This window comes from Sciurus vulgaris, assembly GCF_902686455.1.
Source record: "Sciurus vulgaris genome assembly, chromosome: 17".
In the NCBI taxonomy this organism is placed as follows: Eukaryota; Metazoa; Chordata; class Mammalia; order Rodentia; family Sciuridae; genus Sciurus; species Sciurus vulgaris.
In genome coordinates, this window is record NC_136478.1 from 61,595,535 (window position 1) to 61,604,556 (window position 9,022).

A 9,022-nucleotide genomic window follows, 5' to 3' on the forward strand; every position below is an offset into this window, starting at 1 on the left:
TCATGGTTCTTGCCTGTAATCCCAGCTGCTTGGGAGGCTGAGGCAGTAGGAGCAGAAGTTTGAGGCCAGCCTGAGCAAATTAGTGAGACCCTGTCTCAAAAAATGAAAAGGGTTGGGAATACAGCTGTAAAGCACCCCTGAGTTCAATCCCCAGTACCAATAAATGAATGAATACATAAATATTGCGTATATGATGTGAGACCCAAATTTGTCATGGGAGTTAATGATAATGGCAAACAGCTGGGTTCATGAACGGGTTATCCTAACAGTGGGGCCGTGTGGAGAGCTGCCTTGGATGCCACACAAAACAACCTGTGTGGAAGAGAAGCTGTGTGAAAGTTGTGTACAGAAATTATTTTAGAAATGTTCATTACTGACCATTTTTCCAAGCTGGCCACTCACTAGGCACTTAGTGAGGCCCTGGAGCAGGTAATGCAAATAAGATTGCCCTGACCCTGAAACTTCTGGAATCCAAAAGGGAAATGAATGATTCCATCTTCATAGAGGATCACTGTCAGTTGACTAGTGACATCTTAAAAATGACACTTGCCTCATATCACAGGAGGTTATGGGACCACCAGGGATTGGGATGAACCTGGTGAGGATCCTGCCTGCTGGAGCCGTCCACTCATCTTGGCAAACTTTCTCTGTCACCTGGTGGAACCACATGACCAACTTGAACACCTGTCAGCTCCTGACGTGGGCCTGGCTCACTAAGTGCTGAAGCACAACAGAATTTTATGAAGACGTTGGACGTGGACACAGTATCTTTCATACTTGAGGTGCCGAAGGTAGTCTGGGGGTGTGTGCTCTGTGTTCTCTGACTTTTTAAGCCTTAGACCACCTTGAGTTCTGCTGATTGATTTTTGGTTGAAATGGGGAACTTCCTGTCTGCCAGTTGGGCCCACACCAAAGGGTGAGCATTCTGATTTTCAGATGGCCTGTATGTTGTCCCTGCCCTCTGGAATGCTGGTCTAGAAGATGGGCATGTTATATTCAAAAGTGGGCAAAGTGTTGCAGGGCAGGGAAATACGTTGATTGAAAATGTGTTCAGTGACAGTTTTGACACCAATGGTAGATGCTAGAGGCCCTGTGGGAAGTTGGCAACCATTAGGGGACAGTCTGTTTAATTGCCTGTGTTAATGTGGGTCACTGTAGAAATACCCTCCATGTGTGCATGTTGACTGGTTCTCTGATTAAAGTTTTGAGTTTAAAAGTATTTCCTTCTCTGGTCCTAATGCCACACACCTGGCTAGTGGCTTGGCATGCGGAGTCCCTGGTACCAAGTGCTCATGTGCCAGTGGGGAGGGGCTTGTGAAGGTGAAAATTCCAGCTGGAGAAACAGACACTAAAGTGACATCAGCAGTATCCGAGTAGAGGAGAGTGGGCAATGGGTTCGGGCCTACGGAAGCCCAAGCCCATGCTGCTGGAACAGGTGACCATAGACTTGGTATCTTATGATCAACAGAAGTGTAACACTCCCATTCCGGAGATTGGGAAGTCTTAAGATCAAAGCTGTGGCAGATTTGGTGTCCCATGAGGGCCCATTTCCTGGCTCCTGCATGGCACCCTCCCAGCGTGTCCTCACATGGTGGAAAAGCCAAGGGAGCGCCTGTTACCTGTGATAGGTGCACTAACCCCATACATGAGGCCCAGAGGTCCTTCCAAATAGTCACACTGGGGATGAGGGTTCAGAACATGAATTTGGGGGCTGGGGGACAGCTATGTGAACTGAGTGCTGAGGAAGGGCCCCTGAGGAGTGACTAGCAGAGGTCCAAAAGCGGGGAGATGCTGTGAATGCCTGCGAGAAGAGTCCAGGAGGGAGCAACCCGGGAAAGTGGAAGGATGGCAGGGCTTGGTGTGTTCAGGAGAGGGCAGCCCGCCTGGGCTGGAGCAGAGGAGCCGCGCGTGCGTCGGATCTAGACTGGGAGGCCCAGGTGGCACACCAAGGCAGTGATGTGCCCAGCAGGGATGTGGGGTGCTGCTGAGGCCTGAGGGCAGAGTTCGCGTTTTAGCAGGATTTCTTCTGCTGTGTTGAGATGACATTGGGGCAAAGATGGAAGAAGAGGGAACAATGAGGAGGCGAAGGAGGCCAGTGGAGCCCTGGAGGGGTTGGAGGTGGGATTGGAAGGAATGGGGTGAGGTGCTTTCTATGTTTGGGTTGACAAGTTGATAAGAGAAACCTGAAGCTGCTGGTGGGCAGTTTGCCACCATGAAGAAAGACCCTGCCAGAACACGAACATGCCCAAAAAGGAAGCAGAACTGGAAGGAAAGAACAGATTACTGGCAGATCATTTAAGCATCTGGATCCATCTGTACCTGAAGGTGAAACTTATTTATTTATTTATTTTTGCAGTGCTGGGGATCCAACCCAGGGCCTTAGTGCTTGCAAGACAAGCACTCTACCAGCTGAGCTATCTCCCCAGCCCCAAGGTGAAACTTTTTAATCATCTTAGCCATTGAATTTCTTTTTTTCCCTAAGCATCAAAATACTCTTGACTGATAGCAGATCTCTACTTCATACCATAAACCATTTAAAAATCTGATTGGAATAAAATTTTAATTCTAAAAAAAACATTAGAAAAAACCCAGAACTTTTTTTTTTTTTTTTTTTTTTTTTTGTGGTGCTGGGGATTGAACCCAGGGCCTTGTGCTTGTGAGGCAGGCACTCTACCAACTGAGCTACATCCCCGGCCTGAACTTTTTTTTTTTCCCCTCATAATCTTGGGGGTTAGATGCCGGGGTCCAGCCCTAGCAGCCGTCGGGAGTCCTAGGTGGATGAGTGGTGTCAGTGCGGTGGAGAAACAGCAGAGACACCAAGTGTTCTGAGGCTGAATCTGAATCTTTATTATTCACAGAATCCTTTCGTATGTTTTTTCTTTGGTATTGATTACATCATTTCAAGAAACGTTTTTTCTGCATGATCGCTAAATCAAAACCAGTTTCCAGCAAGATAGAGGGCACCATGCTCTATTTAATCTTGATTTCCCAGAAAGAACACGCCATTAATTTTCTGTAGAAATTACCCTTTCCATGAACTCTGATGTTAGTTATTAACAGTGGAAAGTTTTTATTACTAACAGAATAGAGGAATCAGCTTATGGTTAATATTTATTCTATTTCATGTACTCAATGGCGGACTAAAACTATTTTGATCTTTAAAGAACTAGACAGAGAAGAATACAAATTGTACTTATGATTAGCCTATTCATTTTTTTATTAAGTGGGAAAAATATCCTTAAACTTAGTCATAATCACTAAGAAAGCAATGAAGACCAAACACCACATCAAAGCTCAGAGGAATACATTCTCATATACCTATATATAACTTCTAGGGAATTTATATACTAAAGAAATCACAGGCTTCTTACAAATTTGAGCAAATAATAATTGCTTATTTATGATTTCATCTAAGTATTAATATTAAACTTTATTGTATGTTATTTTGTGTCCCAACACCATGAAATCTCCGCAGTATTCTCTATAATCTGAATCTAAGGATATATTGATTAAAAGCAACTGCATATGGGCATATGCCATGCCCATGACCCCCAAGAGGGAGGATAGTTCAACAGATTCGTGTCAAATGTTGAGTCCTCTATTCCAACAGAACCGTGTCAAATGTCAGAGTGGTGGAAAATAGACATGGCACTGAGAAAGGTGTTTTTTAGCATGATAGTTGGTTCAAGAACTATAAAGGAAAGCAGATTTGAATGCCTAAAAGTTTAAAAATTCTGTGTAGCAAAATACACCATACACAAAATTGAAAGAGAAATAACAATATATTAGTAACTTCTATATCAAAGGGTAAATATACATAATATATAAAGACTTGCTGTTATACATCATACAAAGGCTGCCCAAGTAAAAATGAGAAAAATATATATAAATAGGCAATTCACAGAATGCAAAACATAAATACATAAAAGATCATTAATCTTTAGGATATTTTTATCTAAAATTTTTACCTTTTTTTTATTGTAAACAAATGGGATACATGTTGTTTCTCTGTTTGTACATGGCGTAAAGGCATACCATTTGTGTAATCATAAATTTACATAGAGTAATGTTGTTTGATTCATTCTGTTTTTTTCCCCTTCCCCCCACCCCTCCCACCCCTCTTTTCCCTCTATACAGTCCTTCCTTCCTTCATTCTTGCCCCCCTCCCTAACCCTAACTCTAACCCTAACACTAACCCCTCCCTTCCCCCATTATGTGTTGTCATCATCCACTTATTAGCGAAAATTTTTACCTTTTGAAAATGTTTTTAAAAAGCAACTGATACCAAGTATTTGTGAGGAAAGTAGAGGAACACAGGAATAGGTACTCATACACAATTGAAGGAATCACGTAAAGTGGTTCATCCTTTTGTGGAGGACTCTAGTAATAACGGGGGGAAAAGCCCACTTTTCCCAAAAAAATACCAATACAGGGCATTGAACCCAGGGCCTTACACCTGCTGGGCACGTGCTCTACCACTGAGTCATGTCCCCAGTCTCCCTCACACACTCTGTGAGACAGGGTTTTGCTATATTACTGAGGCTACCATTGAACTTGTGGTCCTTCTGCCTCAGCCTCCTGGGTTGCTGGATTACAGGTGTGCACCGCCATGACCAGCAATAACTGAAAAGTTTAAATGTCATTTTACGACCTCACTAGAGTGCTTGGCACTCTTCCTATGCTACACATGTCAAATGTAACTGTCCAACGATGCAAAAGAAAATGGAAACAACCTAAGTGTACATTAGTGGGGTTGGTTCCGTAAGTTAAAGGAACATGGCATGAAGGATGCAGTTGTTGAAAGTGAAGACACACAGGTACACACGTTCATCCCTTTGTGTGATGTGTACAAGGTGCATGAGTTTTGTACTTTCATGGGAAAAGTTCACTTTATGCCAAGTAAAGTAACGTCTAACATCAATATGTGCATGATTATGCCACCTAAAACACCATACATTTGAGTAATTATATAATGTTTCATAAAAACAAAAAGGAGATTCATATTTATGGAAAAAGTCTCATGTCTTTGGAATGAAGACTTACAAGGCATCATACATTTCTTCAGTTTTTGTATTATCTGAATTATGCCTGATGAATACTTCAATCATGAAAGGAGTCCCAGAAGAATAGAAGAAATACTGCACAAAGGCTTTAACCCATCCTATTAATCACCACAGGAGACGGCTGGTTAGATGCAGCGCCAGGCACTGCTGGCAGAGTGCCAGCTGACACAGGACTGGCGATGCACGTGGGGTTGCAGACCTGTTCTCCCTTGGAGTCCATGACCTCACTGCCAGGATTTCACCTGGCAAATGGTTAGGTGCTCATCCTTGCCGCAGAAAGGATGCTCCATGCCACACTTATAAAGGTCAAGAAAATGAGAAAGCTAGAATGTCCAAGGGAGGTGGAATAGGGTCAGCTGCATGAAGCTGCAGCGCGCTGGGTGTTCGGGATGACTTAAGGAGACACTGATTGACATTGGCTGCTATAGAAACGCAGCTGTGGTCCTTGTGCCAGCTGGTGTGAACTGCGTTGACTCCAGCTGCCCTTTGAAAAGCGGTTTGGCAACATGTTCGAGGAATCAGGAAAAATGCCCGAAGCCTTGGTGCCCATTGTTGCCATCCTGGAAATCTACCTTCAAGAATTAACCCTCCCAAAGAAGCTGGAGAGAGTGAGACGGACATGCTCACTGTAACGTGACACGCAACTGGAGAACAGGTTAGTAGCCTGCGTCTGTTAGGAGCTTAGAGGAAAAACTCCGTGGGGAGCGGATGCGAACTGCTCTACCTGCTCAGTGACTGGCCTTGGGGCTGACAGTGAACAGGACCCACAGGCCACAGGAAGAGGCTTGTGGTCTAACAAGGGCTGATCATTTCTACACTGGGACTACAACAAAATAAAGTCACATTTGTTTAAAAGATTTGGAAGAAAATAGGAAAAAACAAAACCACATGGCTTCTGTGAGCATCTGAATTGTAAGCACATGCCTTTTGTGTTTTCCATTCAAAATTCCTGACAGTTAAACATATGGGTATAGAATACAGACGGAAAGAAACCCAGAAAGAATCAGCCAGGAGCGACGCTGACTCTCTCTGCGCTGTGGGATCCAGGGATTGGGGTCTTATTTCCTACTTCTCTGCACTTTCCAAATTATCCTTTATAGTGAACGTGTATTATTTACCAAAATTGTTCCTGTTATAAATGTATAAATATTATTTTTAATATAAAATAATTATATGTCTAAAATATGTGAAAAGTCTCCCTTTGGACCTGAATACACTTGATGTTTAATGGAATGACAGCTTTTTAAAGCATAAATCCCAGGAACATTATAGGCAGGAACAATAGAGCACTAAAAATAGCCACGAGTGTGTGGAACATATTCACTGTTTAAACTGATTTCATGCTGTGAAATATGTTGCTTAAGGTTTTAAAAACTTACCTAGCATTTATTTAGCTACATATATTTAAGACTTTTACTCTCAAGGGTCAATCTTCACACCTGTATTCCTTTTTCTTGACTTTTTGGGCTCCAATTTAAGGGAAGATAAGTCAATTTAAAAAGCTCAGAGAGAGTTGTTCTTAATTAAAGATCCCAGATGAGGTGGTATCCCATTTAGACCACCCCTTAACCACAACACAATCTGGGAACACTGTAGGGTTCAGGAAATATCTGAAGAGAACCTCCTAAACAATGAGAAGTTCTCCTGGCTGGTGATAAAATGTGACATCCTCCCTCTAAGGATGATGTTAATATATGGTGTTAGTGTTCCTCTCTGGAACTGTCCTTGAAGAGGAACAAGATCCAGCTGTTCCTGAAGGTGAAATTTTCCCTTGGGTTCCTAATGTTGATGAAGTCTGGACTGAACCTGTTGATGGAGGATGAACACAGTGGTGACCAGTTTGTTGCACAATCTAGTCAACCTGAGTTCTAGGATGATCAGTCAGCTGATCATCAAAGGCTCTCTCAAAATCATCACAGACATAGGCGTCCTGCCTAGTTTGAAGTCTCTCATGTTTAGTAAGGTGTGAACTCCAGTTGAACCCCTCCGCATACTCTTGTTATGTATAGCGATTGTCGCCAACTCGCTGATGCTGGAGAAGGTGTGAGGCGTGGTGCAGGTTTTCTCACGGTCCTCACATTGGTGGGGCTTCTCCGGTGTGAATCCTTTGGTGCTGAGTCAGGTGATGCTCTGACTGAAGGCCTTCCCGCATTCCTACAGGCACAGGGCTTCTCCTGGGTGTGAGTCCTCTGATGTTTGTGAGGCACGAGCTGTGACTGAAGCTTTTTCCACACTCCTTACACGGACGAGGCTCCTCGCCCGTGTGGGTCTTCTGGTACTGGGTGGGGTGGAGATCTGGGTGTTGGCATTCCCACAGGCTTTACACCCAGAGGGTTTCTCCCAGGGTGGGTCCTCTGGAGGTGGAGAGAGAAGTCTGGCTGAAGGCTTTCCCACACTGGCACGTTTGCAGGGCTTCTTGTGGGTGTGGATGGTCTGGTGCTGCGTGAAGGAGGAAGTGCAGCTGAACGTCTGCCACACTTGCTGCAGGATGGGCTTCTCCCCGGCTGGACGCTCTGGTGCCGCACGAGGGGAGATCTTTGTGTCGGCCTTGCCATACTCACCCTCGCAGGGCCTCTCGCCGGTGTGGATTTTCCGGTGCCACATCAGGTTGAGCTGTGGCTGAAGGCCTTCCCACGCTCATCACACCCGCAGGCTTCTGCCCAGGGCGGGCTTTCTGGTGGCGGGCCAGGTGGGAGAGTAGAACTTCCTGCCCTGGTCACATGGGTAGGGCTTCTCCCCCGTGGGGCATCGCTGGTGCTGGAGCTCTGGGTGAAGGAGTGCCACACTCCTGGCTTCTCTCCCGTGTGAACAAGGTGGTGCTTTGCTGAGTGCCTTCCGCAGTCCTTACACTTGTAGGGTTTCTCTCCAGAGTGGACTCGCTGGTGGGGAGCAAAGTTCCCAGTGATAAACAAGGACTTTCCCACATTCCAGGCAGTTCAATGGCTGCTTCTCCACACAGGTCCTTTGGCATCTCAAGCTCTTTCCTGGCCCACTGCACTTCCAGAGTCTCTCTCCACCGGGCGCTATGTGCTTCCTGGGGAGGGCCAGCGCCTGCCTCAGCTTTGCCCAAGATTATGACACCTGAGACCTCCCTCCCCAGAGGCGTCTCCCTTGGGAGTGGTAAATAAATGCGTCAAAAGTCTCTGCTTCTTTCCTGGGTTCTCTGGTGGATGGCGACATGCCCTTACAGTCCCCCACACATGGAAGCTGACTCCTCAGAAATGTTCTCCTCTGGAGGCATCACAGAGCTATCTCCAAGTCTGAAAGAAATGGAAAATATGAGTTCCATCGGCCTCCGGTCAAAGGAAGCTGATTCTTCAGAACTGGTGGTGCAAATCTAAAATGAAGTGGGCTGGGGAGATAGCTCAGCTGGTAGAGTGCTTGCCTCGCAAGCACAAGGTCCTGAGTTCGATCCCCAGTACTGCAAAAAAAAAAAAAAAAAAAAAAAAAAAAAAAAAAACCTAAAAGAAAGGGCCAGAAAATTTAAAAGGTGTGAGGTAGAGAGATCCATGTTATGAGATGGAAAGATGACCTCAATGTATTCTAAAAACATGGAGAACAAGTTGCAAAACAGTTATGTGCACATGGGTTGATTAGCTATGATATGAGGAACATTTACAAATCAATAAGAAAATGATAGAAACAATATAATAAACTTATGAGGAAAGAAAATGAATAGACAATTCTTAGAAAAATTAAATGCCTGATAAATTCACGTAAAGATTGGGAGAGGGGTACAAGGCCCTGGTTTCATCCCAGCCCCTGGCATACACGTCAATATGCTTACCATCAACGATGTAAAACAATCGAATTGCTAAAACGCTCTTCTATCCTTTCTAGGTAGGAAATTGTTAAAAATAACCCTGCGCTGGCCAGCAACTCTGGTGCAGGCTTGCTCACCTGTGTTGTGGGAGTAGGCCAGGAGGTAGTTAATAGAAGAGGTCTGTTTTGCTCAGTTT